At 44.8% G+C, this 21,035-nt stretch overlaps 1 protein-coding gene across 8 annotated transcripts in view; it reads right to left on the bottom strand.

Moving 5' to 3' along the window:
• The window catches only part of LOC132377651 (protein kinase C delta type-like), a 135,364-nt gene that overhangs the window by 73,817 nt on the left and 40,512 nt on the right, over positions 1-21,035 (bottom strand). The window lies entirely within an intron of this gene.

Genomic DNA, 21,035 nt, shown 5'->3' with positions numbered 1-21,035 from the left:
ATCAAATCCTTTAATTATCTTAAACGTTTCAATCAGATCCCCTCTCAATCTCCTCAATTCCAGCGTGTACAAGCCCAATCTCTCCAATCTCTCTGCGTAAGACAGCCCTGCCATCCCAGGAATCAACCTAGTGAATCTACGCTGCACTTCCTCAATTGCCAGAATGTCCTTCCTTAAACCTGGAGACCAAAACTGTACACAATATTCCAGGTGTGGTCTCACCAGGGCCCTGTACAAATGCAAAAGAACATCCTTGCTCTTGTATTCAATTCCCCTTGTAACCAAGGCCAACATTCCATTTGCCCTCTTCACTGCCTGTTGCACTTGCTCATTCACCTTCATTGACTGGTGAACTAGGACTCCTAGGTCTCTTTGCATTTCTCCCTTACCTAACTCAACACTGTTCAGACAATACTCTTGTTCCAGCTTCCAAAGTGGATAACTTCACATTTATTCACATTGAATGACATCTGCCAAGTATCTGCCCACTCACTCAGCCTATCCAAGTCTCCCTGTATTCTCCTAACGTCCTCTTCGCATGTCACACTGCCACCCAGTTTAGTATCGTCAGCAAACTTGCTGATATAGTTTTCAATGCCCTCATCTAAATCATTGACATAAATCGTAAAGAGCTGTGGTCCCAATACAGAGCCCTGTGGTACCCCACTAGTCACCTCCAGCCAGTCTGAGAAACACCCATTCACTGCTACCCTTTGCTTTCTATCTGCCAACCAGTTTTCTATCCATGTTGAAACCCTGCCCCCAATGCCATGAGCTCTGATTTTACTCACCAATCTCCTATGTGGCACCTTATCGAATGCCTTCTGAAAATCTAGGTACACAACATCTACTGGCTTACCCTCGTCTAACATCCTTGTTACACCCTCAAAAAACTCCAACAGATTAGTCAAGCATGATTTGCCCTTGGTAAATCCATGCTGGCTCGGCCTAATCCTATTTCTGCCATCTAGATGTGCCACTATTTCGTCCTTAATAATGGACTCAAGCATCTTCCCCACGACTGACGTTAGGCTAACAGGGCGATAGTTCTCCGTTTTCTCCTTCCCTCCCTTCTTGAAAAGTGGGACAACATTAGCCACTCTCCAATCTTCAGGAACTGATCCTGAATCTAAGGAACATTGGAAAATGATTACCAATGCATCCGCAATTTCCTGAGCCACCTCTTTTAGAACCCTCGGATGCAGACCATCTGGACCCGGGGATTTATTAGCCTTCAGTCCTACCAGTCTACTCATCACAGTTTCTTTCCTAATGTCAATCTGTCTCAATTCCTCTGATATCTTATGACCCTGGCCCATCCATACATCTGGGAGATTGCTTGTGTCCTCCCTGGTGAAGACAGATCTAAAGTATGCATTAAATTCTGTTGCCATTTCCCTGTTTCCCATAACAATTTCTCCCAATTCACTCTTCAAGGGGCCAACATTGTTCTTAACTATCTTCTTTCTCTTCATAGCTAAAAAAGCTTTTGCTATCCCCTTTTATATTCCTGGCTAGACTGAGCTCATACCTGATTTTTTCTCTCCGTATTGCTTTTTTAGTTAAGATCTGCTGTTCCTTAAAACTTTCCCAATCATCTGTATTCTCGCTCATCTTAGCCCTGTCATACTTCTTTTTCTTTAATGCTATACAATCTCTGACTTCCTTTGTCAACCACTGTGGCCCCTTCCCCCTCTTTGAATCCTTCCTTCTCAATGGAATGAACTGCATTTGCATCTTTTGTATTATGCCCAAGAATATCTGCCACTGCTGATCCACTGTCTTTCCTGCCAAGGCATCCGCCCATTTAACTTTGGCCAGCTCTTCCCTCATGGCTCCGTAGTCTCCTTTATTTAATTGCAACACTGACACCTCTGATCTGCCCCTATCCCTCTCAAATTGTAGATAAATACTTATGTTATGATCACTACTTCCTAATGGCTCCTTTACTTCAAGATCACTTATCAATTCCTGTTCATTACACATCACCAAGTCCAAAATAGCCTCGTTCCTGGTTGGCTCAAGCACAAGCTGTTCCAAAAATACATCCCTTAGACACTCCACAAACTCCCTATCCTGGGGTCCAGCACCTACCTGATTCTCCCAGTCCACCTGCATGTTGAAATCTCCCATAATGACTGCATTACCTTTAGCACATGCCAATGTTAACTCCCTAATCAACTTGTACCCAATATCCACGCTACTGTTTGGGGGCCTGTACACAACACCCATTAGGGTCTTTTTACCCTTACTGTTCCTCAGCTCAATCCACACAGACTCTACTTCCCCTGTTCCCAAGTCACCTCTTGCTAAGGACTGAATCTCATTCCTCACCAACAGGGCCACCCCACCCCCTCTTCCCATATTTCTGTCTCTACGATAGCACGTATACCCTGGTACACTCAATTCCCAGGCCTGATCCCCTTGCAGCCATGTCTCTGTTATCCCAACAATATTGTAGTTCCCCATTTTCATCTGAGCTTCAAGCTCATCTGTCTTATTTCTGACACTACGCGCATTCAAGTATAGAATTCTTAGCCCATTCCTCCTCTCTTTGCTTAAGAGACTGTCTACTGTACCTAACCCAGCTCCTTGAACTTCCATCGGGCAAATTGCACCCTGAATTTTGATGACCTTCTCAAGATCACCCAAACCTTGTACACATTTAACCCCATGCACCTTCTGACCAACCCTCTGGATCTGGATCCCTGCCCCCTGCACATCTAGTTTAAACCCCCCCCCCCCCCCCGAGCAGCACTGGCAAATACTCCTGCAAGAATGAGCAGCTCTATAAAATTCTAGTTAGGCCACACTTGGAGTACTGTGTCCAGTTCTGGTCGCCTCACTATAGGAAGGATGTGGAAGCATTGGAAAGGGTACAGAGGAGATTTACCAGGATGCAGCTTGGTTTAGAGAGTACACATTATGATCAGAGATTAAGGGAGTTAGGGCTTTACTCTCTGGAGAGGAGGAGGATGAGAGGAGACATGATAGAGGTACACAAGATATTAAGAAGAATAGATAGAGTGGATAACCAGCACCTCTTCCCCAGGGCACCACTGCTCAGTACAAGGGGACATGGCTTTAAGTTAAGGGGAGGGAAGTCCAAGGGGGATATTAGAGGAAGGTTTTTCACTCAGAGAGTGGTTGGTGTGTGGAATGCACTGCCTGAGTCAGTGGTGGAGGCAGATACCCTAGTGAAATTTAAGAGACTACTGGACAGGTATATGGAGGAATTTAAGGTGGAGGGTTATATGGGAGGCAGGGTTTAAGGGTCGGCACAACAGTGTGGGCCAAAGGGCCTGTAATGTGCTGTATTGCTCTATGTTCTAAAATGGAAGAGACGCAGGTGAGGCCAGTGTTGATAGTAGAGGAAGGAAAGCCCCTTTCTTTGATTAGTGCTAGAATGAAAAGCATTTATCGTTAATTTATATAGATACTATAAACAGCCCATTTTTTTTCTTTCCTTTTTTTTCTTTATTAGTTAGTGGTTAGTTTGTTAGATTAGTTTTTCTTGGGGTAATAATATTTTTTTTTCTTTTTCTCTTTTCTGTTTTTTTTCAACATGATTTACCTAGTTTTTGTTTGGTTTCGTTTATATGACATTTGTATCATTCATGATTTGGGAAGACTTAACTATATTGTACTTATTGCTTGTGTATCCTTTTATGTTCATTTTAATGGAGCAGGTGTTGAGGGACCAGGTGAGATTCTCCACCAGGTGAATACCATGAAATTTGGTGCTCTTAATGATCTCAACAGAGGAGCTGTCAATGTTCAGCAGAGAGTGGTCACTCTGTGCTCTCCTGAAGTCAACAACCATCTCTTTTGTTCACATTCAGAGACAGGTTGTTGGCTTTGCACCAGTCTGTTAGCTGCTACACCTCATCTCTGTATGCTGACTCGTCAGTCTTGCTGATGAATGATGAATCAGCACCTGTGGCAATAAATTCCACAGATTAACCTGTAATTCCATTATCTATGTACTAATCTTATCATTTTGATATTAATAAAAAGATTGAAAAAGAAAGAAAGAAAAGCATTCTCTTGAGAAAAGATGCGGCAAAGACAGAGGAACTGAGACAAGGGGTTGGCACTTTTACAGGTGACAGGGTGAGAAGAGGTATAGTCCAGGTAGGTGTGAGAATCAGTGGGTTTATAAAAGATATCAGTAGATAAACAGTCTTCATTCTTGGATTGGAGGGTCAGATCTGCAAGTCACCTACTCCACCTTGCTAAGTATCTGGACAGTGTGCCAGTGAGAATGGGTGCAACCACAGATCTGGCAAGATCTTTGACTATCATTATGGGGCTAAGGTGCCAGATATGTTCCCACTACATAGCGATCTCAGCAATCACTGCATCAGATCTCCTTTCAACAAGTGTTCACTCTCGAGCTTCTACACTAGGTTATCCTCAAGAGGTAGCACTGTAACTTTGGGAAAAGTGATCACTCCTTACCCAGTGCAGCCAACCACTGGTGGTGAAGCTGGGAGAACCATCCTGTGTCCAGCAATTTCACCAGGAGATCTGCATAGTCAGTGGGGATTCATTGATCTGTAAATTGCAAATATACACCGGGCAGCCTCCCACAGCAGTGCTGCGCGCAGACTACTGCCTATTGTGGGCAGTCATTCCACTGCACACATGGATTGAGTTTACGTACTGGTACTTCAGAACCCAATTGCAGGAGGATGGCCAATTTCAGTACTCTGTTCATCAGTTCCAGGCTGAACAAAGAAGACCATAAGATACAAGAGCAGAATTAGGCCATTTGGCCATCGAGTCTGCTCCACTATTTCATCATGGCTAATCTATTTGCCTCAGCCCCAATCACCTGCCTTCTCCCTGTAGTCCTTCATGCCCTGACCAATCAAGAATCTATCTACCTCTACCTAAAATGCACCAAAAGCCTCGGCCTCCAAGTCAAGTCAAGTTTATTGTCATTTCAACCATAAACTGCTGGTACAGTGCACAGTAAAAACTAAACAACATTCTTCTAGGACCCTTGTGCTACATTAAACAACACAAAAAACTACACTAGACTACGTAAAACAACATAAAAACTGCACTAGACTACAGACCTGCACAGGACTACATAAAGCGCACAAAACAGTGTAGGCCAGTACAATAATTAATAAACAAGACAATAAGCACAGTACAGGACAGATTACAATATAATAATAAATGATGTATATGTCAGTCTAGACTGAGTATCGAGGAGTCTGATAGCTTGGGGGAAGAAACTGTTGCACAGTCTGGTTGCTTGGCTAAGGAGCAGGTGTTGAGGGACCAGGTGAGATTCTCCACCAGGTGAATACCATGAAATTTGGTGCTCTTAATGATCTCAACAGAGGAGCTGTCAATGTTCAGCAGAGAGTGGTCACTCTGTGCTCTCCTGAAGTCAACAACCATCTCTTTTGTTCACATTCAGAGACAGGTTGTTGGCTTTGCACCAGTCTGTTAGCTGCTACACCTCATCTCTGTATGCTGACTCGTCAGTCTTGCTGATGAATGACGAGTCAGCACCTGTGGCAATAAATTCCACAGATTAACCTCTCTCTGGCTAAAGGAATTCTTCCTCTAAAGAGAAGGACTTCCTTTCCTTAAGGCTATGGTGGGGAATAGAAAGACTTCACATCAAGCTTTCCTATCAGGAGGAATTGAAGGGTTGACCAAGAGTTGAGAGTCCAAGATTAGCCACCTTGACATCAGAGGTGCTCAGCTTAGACACTAGCCTGGATCAAGCTATCTCGGATCCTGTCCTGTAGCAGGTGTACCAAGAGAGACATGGAGCTTAGGAGATCGATCCACAGGTGCACCACGAGGTGGTGGGCCCAGATTCATGTTTTTTCTGGGGTAGCTCATTTAGCTGGCCACCAACTCCTGTCACAATTGAAGGGAATAGGCAACTCCATCCACTCCTTTAATTGGGCTCTGTCTTTTTGTCTCCATCTACAACAGGAACCAAGTATTGTGCGAAGATCTGCCATAGGTTAAACTAGAGGGACCCATGTCTGTCACCAGCTCAGGTTGGACAAAGTGACCCTGGGGATTTCTCAGTGTTCAGTGAGATATCCTGAGGGGAGAATCCTGGGGAAACCCTGGCACCAAGAAGGCACAAGACCATGATTACCTTTCTGCAAAAAGGAATGACTACCTCTGTAGAACAAGCCCTGGTTTCCCCTCTCAGTGTGGATTCCAACTTCTCTACCTCGCCACTTGTGACCTGTGCTGACCCAAGCGAACTCTCCTGTCCAATTCCACAGTCCCAGGGTTGTCCATCCACTAGGTCCAGGACTGGTCCACTTGGGTCAGAGGGTTGGTCTGTCAATGCCTTTCTCTCCCTTGACCAAGCGAAAGCATTTGACAGAATGGTGTACAGATACATATGCAACTCCCTATGAAACTGTGCACCTTTATATGAGCCCGAGTTAACATCTGTATAAGGACAAGAGCATCTGGTCAAAGTTAACAGGTCCTTAACAATATCTGTTGGTTTGGCACAAGAATGTGCTTGCCCCAGGTTTGGCTAATCTGTATTTTATCCATCCAGAGCCATTCTATTGTTTTCATTACAGGAGGTTGATGGGTTTACTTTTGCATGGACTGGGCTTGGAGTTATCCCCTTGGCTAAATTCAGTGATGTGTTAGAGGGCAAAGGGGTAATTCTGAGTGAGCTGACCTCTGCTTGAACTGAAGTTCAGTGGCTATAGTCACTGAAACTTTACTCCGAATCCAGACCCGCTCCTCTCCTTGACCGTGCAACATCAATGAATCTCCAAAAATCTGCGCCCACACATTCTCCTTCTTGTATGGGGACCTGATGTGCCATAGATGCCACAGCAAGTAGATCAAAGTTTGGGAGTTCTCTACACTAAAGCCTTGTCCTTTATAGTGGGGACTTGCATCAGACAGAGTTGGCTTACAGGCTCCTGGGGCACCTGCCATTGTTGTAACCTGCAGTCCATGAATATCTGTAGCAAGAGGTTGCCCACCTGAGGACTAGAATGGACAGGATTTTGGCAACAGAATTCCTTGTCCATCTGCCCCTGGATAATGTGGCCATCACAGATCTCAATCAGCCAACTACCTGCCCTTTATGATTAAACTGGGAGTATCCCAGACAGAATGCTGATGGTGTCACCCAACTATCTTCCATGACCAGAGGGAGCACAGAGCATATCCAGGTCAATGAGGATTCTATTTTTAAATGTTGTAACAGAGAAACATAGAAAACCTACAGCACAAAACAGGCCCTTCAGCTGTGCCAAACATGTCCTTACCTGAGAAATTATCTAAGGTTACCCATAACCCTCTATTTTTCTAAGCTCCATGGACCTATCTAGGAGTCTCTTAAAAGATCCTATCGTATTCCCCTCCACCATTGTCACTGGCAGCCCATTCCACATACTTACCAAGCTCTGCATAAAAAACTTCCTCTGTACCTACTTCCAAGCACCTTAAAACTATGCCCCCTCGTGTTAGCCATTTCAGCCCTGGGAAAAAGCCTCTGACAATCCACACGATCAATGCCTCTCATCATCTTATACACCTCTAACAGGTCCCCTCTCATCCTCCATCGCTCCAAGGAGAAAAGGCTGAGTTCACTCAACCTATTCTCATCATGCATGATCCTCAAACCAGGCAACTTCCTTGTAAATCTCCTCTGCACCCTTTTATAGTTTCCACATCCTTCTTGTAGTGAGGTGACCAGAACTGAGCACAGTACTTCAAGTGGGGTCTGACCAGGGTCTTATACAGCTGTAACATTACCTCTCGGCTCTTAAACTCAATCCCAAGGTTGATGAAGGCCAATGCACTGTACGCCTTCTTAACCACACAGTCAACCTGTGCAGCAGCTTTGAGTGTCCTATACCCTCAGACCCCAAAATCCCTCTAATCTTCGACACTGCCAAGAGTCTTAACATTAATACTATATTCTGCCATCATATTTGACCTACCAAAATGAACCACCTCACACTTATCTGAGTTGAACTCCATCTGCCACTTCCCAGCCCAGTTTTGTATCCTATCGATGTCCTGCTGTAACCTCTGAAAGCCCTCCACACTAGCCACAACACACACAGCCTTTGTGTCATCAGCAAACTTACTAACCTTATCCAGGTCATTCATAAAAATCATAATGAGTAAGGGTCCCAGAACAGATTCCCGAGGCACTCCACTGGTGACCAACCCCTATGCTGAATATGTCCCATCTATATCCACTCTTTGCTTTCTGTGAGCAATCCAATTCTAGATTTACAAAGCAAGGTCCCATTGGTTCACATGCCTCCTTACTTTCTCAATAAGCCTTGCATGGGGTACCTTATCAAATGCCTTGCTGAAATCCATATACACAACATCTACTGCCCTACCTTCATCAACGTGTTTAGTCACATCCTCAAAAAAATTCAATCAGGCTCATAAGGCACGACCTGCCTTTGACAAAGCCATGCTGACTATTCCTAATCATATTATACTTCTCCAAATGTTCATAAATCCTGCCTCTCAGGATCTTCTCCATCAGCTTACCAACCACTAAGTCAGACTCACTGGTCTATAATTTCCTGGGCTATCTCTACTACCCTTTCTTGAATAAGGAAACAACATCGGCAACCCTCCAATCTTCTGGAACCTTTCCTATCCCCATTGTTGATAGAAAGATCATTACCAGAGACTCAGCAATCTCCTCCCTCACCTCGTACAGTAGCCTGGAGTACATCTCATCCGGTCCTAGAGACTTATCCAACTTGATGCTTTCCAAATACTCTAGCACATTCTCTTTCTTAATGTCTTTCTGCTCAAGCTTAACAATCCATTGTAAGTCATCCTTACAATCGCCAAGATCCTCTTCTGTAGTGAATACTAAAGCAAATTATTCATTAAGTACCTCCTTCAGTTCCATACACACTTTTTCACTGTCACACTTGATTGGTCCTATTTACTCACGTGTTATGCTCTTGCTCTTCACATACTTGTATAAAATGCCTTGGAGTTTTTCTTAATCCTGCTCACCAAGGCCTTCTCATGGTCCCTTCTGACTCTCATAATTTCACTCTTAATTTCCTTCATGCTAGTCTTATCTTCTCAAGCTTCAAACCCAACAGCATGAATGGCAGCACTGCTTCACTACAAGATGAACTCAACACCTTCAATGCCCGCTTTGAAAGGGAGAACACAACCACAGCTGCGAAGATCCTTGATGACCCTGTGACCTCTGTCTCAGAGGCCGATGATAGGCTGTCTTTAAAGACAGCGAACCCTCGCTAAGCAGAAGGTCCCAATGGAGTACCTGGTAAGGCTCTGAAAATCTGTGCCAACCAACTAGCGGGAGTATTCAAGGACATTTTCAACCTCTCATTGCTACAGACAGAAGTTCCCACTTGCTTCAGAAAGGTAACAATTATACCAGTGCCAAAGAAGAATAAGCCTTAGCGACTATCGCCCGATAGCACTCACATCAACGGTGATGAAATGCTTTGAGAGGGTTGGTTATGACGAGATTGAACTCCTGCCTCAGCAAGGACCTGGTCCCATTGCAATTTTCCTATCGTCACAATAGATCAACAGCAGACACAATCGCAATGGTTCTTCACACGGCTTTTGACCACCTAGACAACACTAACACCTATGTCAGGATGCTGTTCATCGACTATAGCTCAGCATTTAATATCATCATTCCCACAATCCTGATTGAGAAGATGCAGAACCTGGGCCTCTGTACCTCCCTCTACAATTGGATCCTCGACTTCCTAACCACAAGACCACATTCTGTGTGGATTGCTGATAACATATCCTCTTTGCTGACGATCAACACTGGCACACCTCAGGGGTGTATACTTAGCCCACTGCTTTACTCTCTGTATTCACATGACTGTGTGGCTAGGCATAGCTCAAATACCATCTACAAATTTACTGACAATACAACCATTGTTGGTAGAATCTCAGGTGGTGACGAGCAGGCGTACAGGAGTGAGATATGCCAACTAGTGGAATGGTGCCACAGCAACAACCTGGCACTTGATGTCAGTAGGACAAAAGAGCTGATTGTGGACTTCAGGAAGGGTAAGCTGAAGGAACACAAACCAACCCTCACAGATCAGAAGTGGAGAGAGTGAGCAGTTTCAAGTTCCTGGGTGTCAAGATCTCTGAGGATCTAACCTGGTCCCAACATATCAATGTAGTCATAAAGAAGGCAAGACAGTGGCTATTCTTTATAAGGAGCTTGAAGCGATTTGGCATGTCAACAAATACACTCAGAAACTACAATAGTTGTACCATGGAGAGCATTCTGACAGGCTACATCATTGTCTGGTATGGAGAGGCTACCGCACAGGACCCTAAGAAGCTGCAGTAGGTTGTAAATCTAGACAGCTCCATCTTGGGCACTAGCCTACAAAGTACCCAGGACACCTTTAGGGAAGCGGTGTCTCAGAAAGGCAGCGTTCATTATTAAAGACCTCCAGCACCCAGGGCATGACTTTTTCTCACTGTTACCATCAGGTTGGAGATACAGAAACTTGAAGGCACACACTCAGTGATTCAGTAACAGCTTCTGCCGCCCGCCATCCGATTCCTAAATCGACTTTGAAGCTTTGGACACTACCTCACTTTTTAAAATATTTTCTGTTTTGTTTTCTAATTTCTGTTTTTGCACATTTTTAATAATCTACTCAATATATGTATATGATTTACTTGTTTATTTATTTATTTTTATTTTTATTATTATTTTTTCTCTCTCTGCTAGATTATGTATTGCATTGAACTGCTGCTGCTAAGTTAACAAATTTCACGTTACATGCCAGTGATAATTGAGAGGCCAGACTGCGCAGGTGTGTGACGTCAGCCAGTTGAGTGCGAACCATTTAAAAAGGGCAAGGAATCTGCAGAGGTTTTTGATTCAGAACAAAAAGGCAGTGGGAGAGCTCCTAAGGATTTCCAGCAGGAAGACATTTTGAGTTCTCGGGGGAAGAGAGAGGCCAGACTGCGCAGGCACGTGACGTCAGCCAGTTGAGCGCGAACAATTTAAAAAGAAGGCAGCCATATCTAGTGGGCAGCAGAGTGAAGGGGCTTTGACTCAACAGGCTTTGGCAGTAATGGGACGAGGTGAGGCAGTTGTTGATTGCAAATGGAGGTAGTATGTGTGTGAGGCCAGTTTTCTGTGGTTGGTGTCAGATGTGGGAGATCCTGCAGTCTCCCAGCATCCCGGGCGGCCACATCTGCACCCAGTGCATCAAGATGCAACTCCTAAGGGACCATGTTAGGGAACCGGAGATGCAGCTCAATGACCTTCGTCTGGTCAGGGAGAGTGAGGAGGTGACAGAGAGGAGTTACAGGCAGGTGGTCACTCCGGGGCCACAGGGGACAGAAAAATGGGTCACAGTCAGGAGAGGGAAGGGGAAGAGTCAGGTACTAGAGAGTACCCCTGTGGCTGTACCCCTTGGCAATAAGTACTTCTGTTTGGGTATTGTTGGGGGGGGACAGCCTACCTGGGGGATGCAACAGTGGCTGGGCCTCCGGCACAGAGTCCGGCCCTGTAGCTCAGAAGGGTCAGGAAAGGACGAGGAAGGCAGTAGTGATTGGGGACTCTATAGTTAGGGGATCAGACAGGAGATTCTGTGGACACAGGAAAGAAACTCGGATGGTAGTTTGCTTCCCAGGTGCCAGGGTCCGGGATGTTTCTGATCGCTTCCAAGATACCCTTCGGTGGGAGTGAGAACAGCCAGAGGTCACGGTACATATTGGTACCAATGACGTAGGTAGGAAAAGGGAAGAGGTCCTGAAAGAAGACGACGGAGTTAGGAAGGAAGTTGAAAAGCAGGACCTCAAAGGTAGTAATCTTGGGATTACTGCCTGTCCCACACGACAGTGAGAACAGGAATAGAATGAGGTGGAGGATAAATGCGTGGCTGAGGGATTGGAGCAGGGGGCAGGGATTCAGATTTCTGGATCATTGGGACCTCTCTTGGGGCGAGTGTGATCTGTACAAAAAGGACAGTTTGCACTTGAATACCAAGGGACCAATATCCTGGCTGGCAAGTTTGGTAGAGCTGTTGGGGAGAGTTTAAACTAGTTTGGCAGTGGGATGGGAATCAGAATGAGAGTGCAGGAATTAAGGTAGAAGGACAAGGGCATGATGTTAAGAGTTCGGAGTTGATCAGGAAGGACAGGCAGGGAACGAAACATTATTGTAGCCAGTTAAAGGGGTTGAAATGTGTCTATTTCAATGCTAGGAACAAGGAGGATGAACTTACAGCATGGATTAGTACATGGAACTACGATGTTGTGGCCGTTACTGAAACTTGGTTGGAGGAAGGGCAGGACTGGATGATGCAGGTCCCAGGGTTCAGGTGTTTTAAAAGGAATAGGATGGGAGGGGGGAAGGAAGTGGCATTGCTGGTCAGGGATAGTATCACAGCTACAGAAAGGGAGGACGCTGCAGAGGGAGTGTCTATTGAGTCGGTCTGGGTGGAAGTCAGAAATAGGAAGGGATCAATCACTGTGCTGTGAATAGTCTATAGGCCCCCAAATAGCCCTCGGGACACCGAGGAGCAGATAAGTAGGCAGATTTTAGAATGGTGCACAAAATACAGGGTAGTAGTTATGGGTGATTTCAACTTCCCTCATATTGACTGGCACATCCTGAGTGCAAGGGGGATAGGTGGGGCTGAATTTGTCAGGTGTGTTCAAGAAGGATTCCTGACACAGTACATGGACTGGCCGACGAGAGGAGAGGCTATACTGGATCTAATTCTGGGTAATGAACCTAGTCAAGTGACAGACCTCTTGGTGGGGGAGCATTTTAGTGAGAGTGACCATAACGCACTTAGCTTCAGCATAGCTATGGAAAGGGATAAAATCAGATGAAATGCTAAAGTGGGGAGGGGCTAACTTTGTAGGGATGAGGCAGGAATTAGCAAGAGTAAATTGGAAACAGATGTTCAAAGGGGAAAGCACAGAAGTAATGTGGGAGAAGTTTAGGGACTACTTGAGCTGGGTTCAGGATAGGTTTGTCCCACTGAGGCAAGGAAAAAATGGTAGGAAAAGGGAACCGCAACTGATGAAACACGTGAGGTAACTCGTCAAGAGGAAAAAGGAAGCATATGTTAGATATAAGAAGCAGGAAGTAGGAGGGGCTCATGAGAAATATAGGATAGCCAGGAAGGAGCTAAGGAAAGGACTTAGAGCTCGAAGGAGGCATAAGGAGGCCTTGGCACGTAGGATTAAGGAGAACCCCAAGGCGTTCTATGCGTATGTGAAGAACAGGAGAATAACGAGAACAAAGGTGGGACCGCTAAAGGATAAAGAGGGCAACATGTGCCTGGAGGCAGAGGAGGTTGGGGAGGTCCTAAATGAATACTTTGCTTCAGTATTCACAAGTGGAAAAGATCTTGATCAGGGTGAGGTCAAAATAGAGCGGGCCTGTGTGCTGGACAATGTGGAGATTATGGAAGAAATAGTGCTGGATCTTCTTAAAAAGATCAAGATTGATAAATCCCCAGGGCCGGATATGATACACCCCAGGTTGTTGTGGTAATTGAGAGAAGAGATCGCTGGAGCATTAGCTATGATCTTTGAATCCTCCTTGGCTACAGGGGAAGTGCCGGAGGACTGGAGAATGGCAAATGTAGTTCCCTTGTTTAAAAAAGGTAATAGGGAGAATCCTGGGAACTATAGACCGGTGAGTCTTACGTTAATGGTATGCAAACTACTGGAAAGGATTCTTAAGTACAGGATCTATAAGTATTTGGAGAAGTACAGTCTACTCATGGATAGTCAACATGGCTTTGTGAAGGGAAGATCATGCCTCACGAGCCTGATTGAGTTTTTTGAAGAGGTAACAAAAGAAATTGATGAGGGTAGGGCAGTGGATGTGGTTTACATGGACTTTAGCAAAGCATTTAACAAGGTCCTTCATAAGAGACTCATCCAGAAAGTCATGAGGCATGGGATCAGTGGAACCTTGGCTGTTTGGATAAAAAAAATTGGCTTAAAGGAAGAAAGCAGAGGGTAGTTGTGGAAGGAAAGTATTCTGCCTGGAGGTCGGTGACTAGTGGAGTGCCACAGGGATCTGTCCTGGGACCCCTGCTATTTGTGATTTTTATAAATGACCTGGATGTAGCGGCAGAAGGATGGGTGGGTAAGTTTGCGGATGACACGAAGATTGGAGGAGTTGTGGATGGAGCTGTAGGTGATCGAAGGTTACAAGAGGATATAGACAGGCTGCAGAGTTGGGCAGAAAAAAGGCAGATGAAGTTCAATCTGGATAAGTGTGAGGTGATGCATTTTGGAAGGACAAACCAGAAGACTGAGTACAGGATTAATGGTCAGTTGCATCCCTCAAAGTCGCTGCACAGGTTGATAGGGTAGTTAAGAAGGCCTATGGGATGCTAGGCTTCATTAACAGGGGGATTGAGTTCAAGAGTAGAGAGGTCATGTTGCAACTCTTCAAATCTCTGGTGAGACCGCACTTAGAGTATTGTGTTCAATTCTGGTCACCTCATTATAGGAAGGATGTGGAAGCTATGGAGAGGGTGCAGAGGAGATTTACCAGGATGTTGCCTGGTTTGGAGAACAAGTCATATGAAGCAAGGTTAGCACAGCTGGGACTTTTCTCTTTGGAGTGTAGAAGAATGAGAGGGGACTTGATAGAGGTTTACAAGATTATGAGAGGCATAGATAGGGTGGATAGTCAGTACCTGTTTCCCAGGGCACCAATAGCAAACACCAGAGGGCATATGTACAAAATTAAGGGAGGAAAGTTTAAGGGAGATATCAGGGGTAACTTTTTTTTTTTCCCCACAGAGGGTTGTGAGTGCCTGGAATGATTTGCCAAGGATGGTGGTAGAGGCCAAAACATTAGGGGTATTTAAGAGCCTCTTGGACAGGCACATGGATGAAAGAAAAATGGAAGGTTATGGGGTAGTGTGGGTTTTGTACTTTTTTTTAAAATAAGGATTATATGGGTTGGCACAACATGGAGGGCTGAAGGGCCTGTACTGTGCTGTAATGTTCTATGGTTCTATAATAAACCTGATTTAGATCTCTATCATTACCTAGTTTTTTGAACCTTTCATAAGCTGTTCTTTCCTTCTTTACTAGATTTTCAACACCATTTGTACACCAGCTCTTGTACCCTACCATCTTTTCTGTCTCATTGGAATGTACCTATGCAGAACGCCACGCAAATATCCCCTGAACATTTACCACATTTCTGCCGTACATTTCCGAGAACATCTGTAGCCAATTTATACTTTATTACTTTATTGTCGCCAAACAATTGATACTAGAGCGTACAATCATCACAGCGATATTTGATTCTGCACTTCACGCTCCCTGGGGTACAAATTGATAGTAAATATGATTTATAATTTAATTTTTTATTATAAGTAAAAAATAGAAAAAGGAAAGTAAGGTAGTGCAAAAAAAAACGAGAGACAGGTCCGTATATTTGGAAGGTACGGCCCAGATCCGGGTCAGGATCCTTTCAGCAGTCTTATCACAGTTGGAAAGAAGCTGTTCCCAAAACTGGCCGTACAAGTCTTCAAGCTCCTGGACCTTCTCCTGGAGGGAAGAGGGACAAAAAGTATTTTGGCTGGGTGGGTCGTGTCCTTGATTATCCTGGCAGCACTGCTCCGACAGCATGTGGTGTAAAGTGAGTCCAAGGATGGAAGATTGGTTTGTGTGATGTGCTGGGCTGTGTTCACGATCTGCAGCTTCTTCCGGTCTTGGACAGGACAACTTCCATATCAGGTTGTGATGCACCCTAGAAGAATGCTTTCTACGGTGCACCTATAAAAATTAGTGAGGGATTTAGGGGACAGGCCAAATTTCTTCAGCTTTCTCAGAAAGTAAAGGAAGTAAATGCTTCCAAGTTCGTACCTGATAGCTTCATAATTCCCCTTATTCCAGTTAATCACTTTCCTAACTTGTCTGTTCCTATCCCTCACCAACGCTATGGTAAAGGAGATAGCATTGTGATCACTATCTCCAAAATGCTCTCCCACTGAGAGACCTGACTCCTGACCAGGTTCATTTCCCAATACTAGATCAAGTACAGCCTCTCCTCTTGTAGGCTTATCTGCACATTATGTCAAAAAACCTTCCTGAATACACCTAGCAAACTCCACCCCATCTGAACCCCTCACTCTACGGAAATACCAATCAATATTTGAGAAATTAAAATCTCCCACCATGACAACCCTGTTATTATTATACCTTTCCAGAATCTATCTCCCTATCTGTTCCTCAATGTCTCTGTTACTATTGGGTGGTCTATATAAAAAAAAAACACCCAGTAGAGTTATTGATCTCTTCCTGTTCCTAACTTCCACCCACAGAAACTCACTAGACAATGCCTCCATTACTTCCTCCTTTTCTGCAGCCGTGACACCATCTCTGATCAGCAGTGGCTAGCCCCAATCTCTTTTGCCTCCCTCCCTGTCCTTTCTGAAACATCTAAAGCCTGGCACTAAGTAATCATGTTTGCCCCTGAGCCATCCAAGTCTCTGTAATGGCCACAACATCACAGCTCCAAGTACTGATCCACGCTCTAAGCGCATCCGCTTTGTTTATAATAATACTCCTCGCATTAAAATAGACGCATCTCAAACCACTGGTCTGAGTGTGTCCCTTCTCTATCACCTGCCTATTCTCCCTCTCGCATTGTCTCCAAGTATTCTCTATTTGTGAGCTGACCGCCCCTTCCTCCGTCTCTTCAGTTCCGTTCCCACGCCCCAGCAATTCTAGTTTAAACTGTCCCCAATACACTTCGCAAACATCTCTGCCAGGATATTGGTCCCCCTCGGTTGCAAGTGCAACCCATCCTTTATGTACAGGTCACGCCTGTCCCAAAAGAGGTCCCAATGATCCAGAAATCTGAATCCCTGCCCCCTGCTTTTATCCTCCACATCACTCTATTCCTATACTCTGTCACATGGCACAGGCAGTAATCCCAAGATTACTACCTCTGAGGTCCTGCTTCTCATCTTCCTTCCTAACTCCCTGCAGTCTGTTTTCAGGACCTCCTCCTTTTTCCTACCCATGTCGTTGGTACCAATATGTACCATGACTTCTGGCTGTTCACCTTCCTACTTCAGGATATTGTGGATGTGATCAGAAACATCCCAGACCCTGGCACCTGGGAGGCAAACTACTGTCTGTGTTTCTTTCCTGTGTCCTCAGAATCTCCTGTCTGGCCCCTTAACTATAGAATCCCGTATTACCGCTGCCTTCTTCCTTTCCCTACCCTTCTGAGCCACAGGGAAGAACTCTGCCAGAGGCACAGCCACTGTTGCTTCCCTCAGGTAGGACCCCACCCCCAAAAGTACTCAAGCAGGAGTACTTATTGTTAAGGGGGACAGCCACAGGGGTACTCTCTAGTATCAAGACTCCTGCCCTTCACTCTCCAGACTGTTATTCACTTCTCTGTCTCCTAAGGCCCCGGTGTGACTACTTGCCTATAGCTCCTATCTATCAGCTCCTTACTTTCCCTGACCAGAAGAAGGTCACCGAGCTGTATCTCCAGTTCCCCAACGCAGTCTCTAAGTAGGTGCAGCTTGACATACCTGGTATTCAAAAGAATAGAAAAAACAAAATGGAGATAAAAACTGGGGCTTGGGGTGAATATCAAAAATTCTCCACGCCCCAGTACACCAGAGCAGGGTCAACCATGTGTGCTAATATAAAGATCAGAATGCTACAGATACAGAGGAAAGCACCCTCCAAATTGTCCAATCAGAGGCCAAGGACAAGAACTATATGGGCTTGGGCAGGGCCTCACTGATATCAGGGTTGTTCAGGAGCAGGAACTGCTTGCTATGTTATCTGGGTCTCACTTGTCAGATAGGAGTTGTCCTTCCAGTTAAAGTCTGTGTCCAACGTGCGTCAGAGGAAGGGTGATGTGTGCCACCTCAAGAACCTAGTGATCACAAGATTGGCTCAATGTTTTAATGAACATGCAAGTATTGCAACACTTGCTGAGGGATGTGATCAGGCTCTATGGAGTCAGGAAATGCCTAAACATGGTGAGGTTTCAACTGAATCTTGTCAGTCACCAAAGTAGAGATTTGCAGAAACATAAATAGATGTGCAGTTTCGGTTTTACTGCTGATGTGACTTATTCTGAAAAGAGGAAAAGCACAAGGAAGTGAATGAGTGTGGCACCAGACAGCTGGAATGTTAAAGGCCAAGTCAAGGTTTCAATGTTACTATGGACTGTCCTATGCCCTCACTGCTGGGAAGGCACAGATGGGAACAGAAAACAGGATCAGCTCCTCAATCCTACCTCAGCAAGCATGGCTGATTTGCCACAGTCCTCATTACTCCAAAGCCTCAAATTATAAAAATCGAGCAGCATGAAAACAGGCTATTCAGTCCAACTCATCCATGCCAACCAATACATACCCTTCCAAAAATGGCTGATGGAATTTAATGTAGACAAGTGTGAAGTATTGTACTTTGGGAAGACAAACCAGGTAAATCTTGAACAGTGAGTGGTAGGGCACTGAGGAGTGCGGTAAAACAGAGGGATCTGAGAATACAGATCCATAATTCATAGACTGTAGCATCACATGTAGATAGGGTGGTAAAAACAGCTTTGGCACATTGGCCTTTATAAATCAAAGTATTGAGTACAGGAGTTGGGATGTTATGTTGAAGTTGTTTAAGACATTGGTGAGACCTAATTTGAAGTATTGTATCTAGCTTTGGCCATCTACCTACAGGAAAGGAATCAATAAGATTGAAAGAGCACACAGGAGAAATTTACAAGGATGTTGCCAGGACTTGAGCACCCTGAGTTTATAAGGAAAGGTTGAATCGGTTAGGACTTTATTCTCTGCAGTGTAGGAGAACGAGGGAAGATTTAATCTGGGTATACAAAATTATGGGGGGGGGGGGGGTAAAGATAAAGTAAAAAGGTAGACTTTTTTCAGAGGTAGGATGAGACTAGAACTAGAGCTCATATTTGAAGGGAACTTATTCACTCAGAGGGTGGTGAAAGTGAGAAACAAGCTGCCAGCAGAAGTTGTGGACGTGGGCTCCAGTTCAACGTTTAAGTGAAGTTTGGATAAGTACATGGAGGACTATGGTCCAGGTGCAGCTTGATAGGACTAGGCAATATAACAGTGGACTGAATGGGTCGAAAACTGCTTCTGTGGTGTAGTTCTCCATGACTCTACATTAACCTCACACTTGGTCCACAGCCCTGGATACCCGAGCAAGTGCTCACCCAGACACAATTTATGTCAGTGACCCAGCTGCCAGCACTCTCCCAGCAGTGTTTTCCAGGTACTCACCGCTGGCCAGGTGAAACTCTAACCATATTGACTACTAGAATTTTAGGTCTTTATTCCTTGAAGCTTTTGAGAATGAGGGATGGGTGACCTTGTAGAGATTTATAAAATCATGAGGGGCATAGAAAAGGTGGATGGTGAAGTCTTCCCCCAGGGGAAACTTTTTCACAGAGGATGGTGCGTAATGGAATGAGCTGCCAGAGGAAGTGGTTGAGGCAGGTAGAATAGTATCATTTAAGAACAACTCGGGCAGATACATGCAGAGGTGGGGCTTGGAGGGAAATGGGCTGAACACAGGGAATTGGGACTAGCTGGGTGGGCACAACGCCAATGACTCATTGGGCCAAAGAGTAATACAGGCCATCTGACTATTATCACACCCAGGAGGATCTCTGGAACTTGTACTCAGATTTCCCTCTGTTCCCAAAATTCTGAAGACCTATTTTTGGTGTGTGCCCAAGCCTAATTTTGCTTCAGAGTTGGGAGAAATTCAAGTTAATAACAAAAGCCCCCACAGAAATGTTAAAGTAAAATAGTCTTTAATCCAGGGTTCATAAACAGAGGCAGCTAATAAAATAGCATGCAAATTATATTTAAAGCATCCTGAATATGCAAGGACACAACCTTGGGATATCCCATCACACACTCCTGTGGTCAGACATAGAGTGAAGCTTCATATACACCATCCCATCACACACTCCCAGGGTCAAACACAGAGTGAAGATCCCTCTACACCATCCCATTACACATTGCCAGGGCAGACATAGAGTTAAGCTCCCTCTGTCTCATCACACACACATCATGAACATACAGATAATATGGCACTGCACAAGAGGCTGCTAAACAAGATAAGAGCCCGTGGTATTACAGGAAAGATACTAGTATGGACAAAAGATTGGGGATAAAAGGACCTTCAAGTTCAAGTTCCAGGGTGCCATTAAAAAGGTGACTTCTGCAAGCAGCTCTAATGGAAATAATCAAATATCCGTTTTCGACTGTTACAGCTGAAAGCCACAGCTATACATCAATGGACCGCAGAGTTAGTAGCATCATTTTAAGGTGATCAAAAATCTATTACTACTTAAAGTTGGCAAAACTCTATCAGACCCTGGTTACTAGTTCAGTTCTCCTTTAAGACAGAAGAGGGGATGCTGCACTAGGTTAAATGTTCATCCAAGGAAGCGTAGCTTTCGACAACCAATACCAACCACCTTGCTGAAAATGTACAGTTGCTGGTAAATAAAATTCGAAGATCTCAGAGCAAGATTGTTGTACCAGAGGAACATTAAAAACTGCTGCGCTTTCTGCTTTACGGAGACAGATGTCCCCACACGGCATTACAGCTTGATGGTTTCACAATTCACCACCAAGAAAGGACTGTTGAGTATGCTTTATAATCAACTCCTTGTGGTGCACAAATGTGGCAATTCCGTCCCAGTCCTGCTCAGCCAACCTGAAACATCTTGCGATCAAGCGACAGCCATTATATTTGCTGCTGGAGTGTTCAGAGAACATCTTTGTAGAGGGGTCCATGTCAAAGAAGCTCTGGACAAACTGAGCGACATAATAAACAGGCAGGAAACAACACACCCTGATGGCTTCCCCATCATTTGGGGGGGGGGACGACGACTTTTAACCAGGCCAGCTTGAAAAAGTCTCTAAATAATTATTACCAACATATCACTTGAGGAATCAACACACTGGACCACTGTTACACTCCTATCAAGAGCGCTTACT

Source organism: Hypanus sabinus, chromosome 19, assembly GCF_030144855.1.
Source record: "Hypanus sabinus isolate sHypSab1 chromosome 19, sHypSab1.hap1, whole genome shotgun sequence".
In the NCBI taxonomy this organism is placed as follows: domain Eukaryota; kingdom Metazoa; phylum Chordata; class Chondrichthyes; order Myliobatiformes; family Dasyatidae; genus Hypanus; species Hypanus sabinus.
This window is presented reverse-complemented; position numbering and strand designations above follow the sequence as displayed.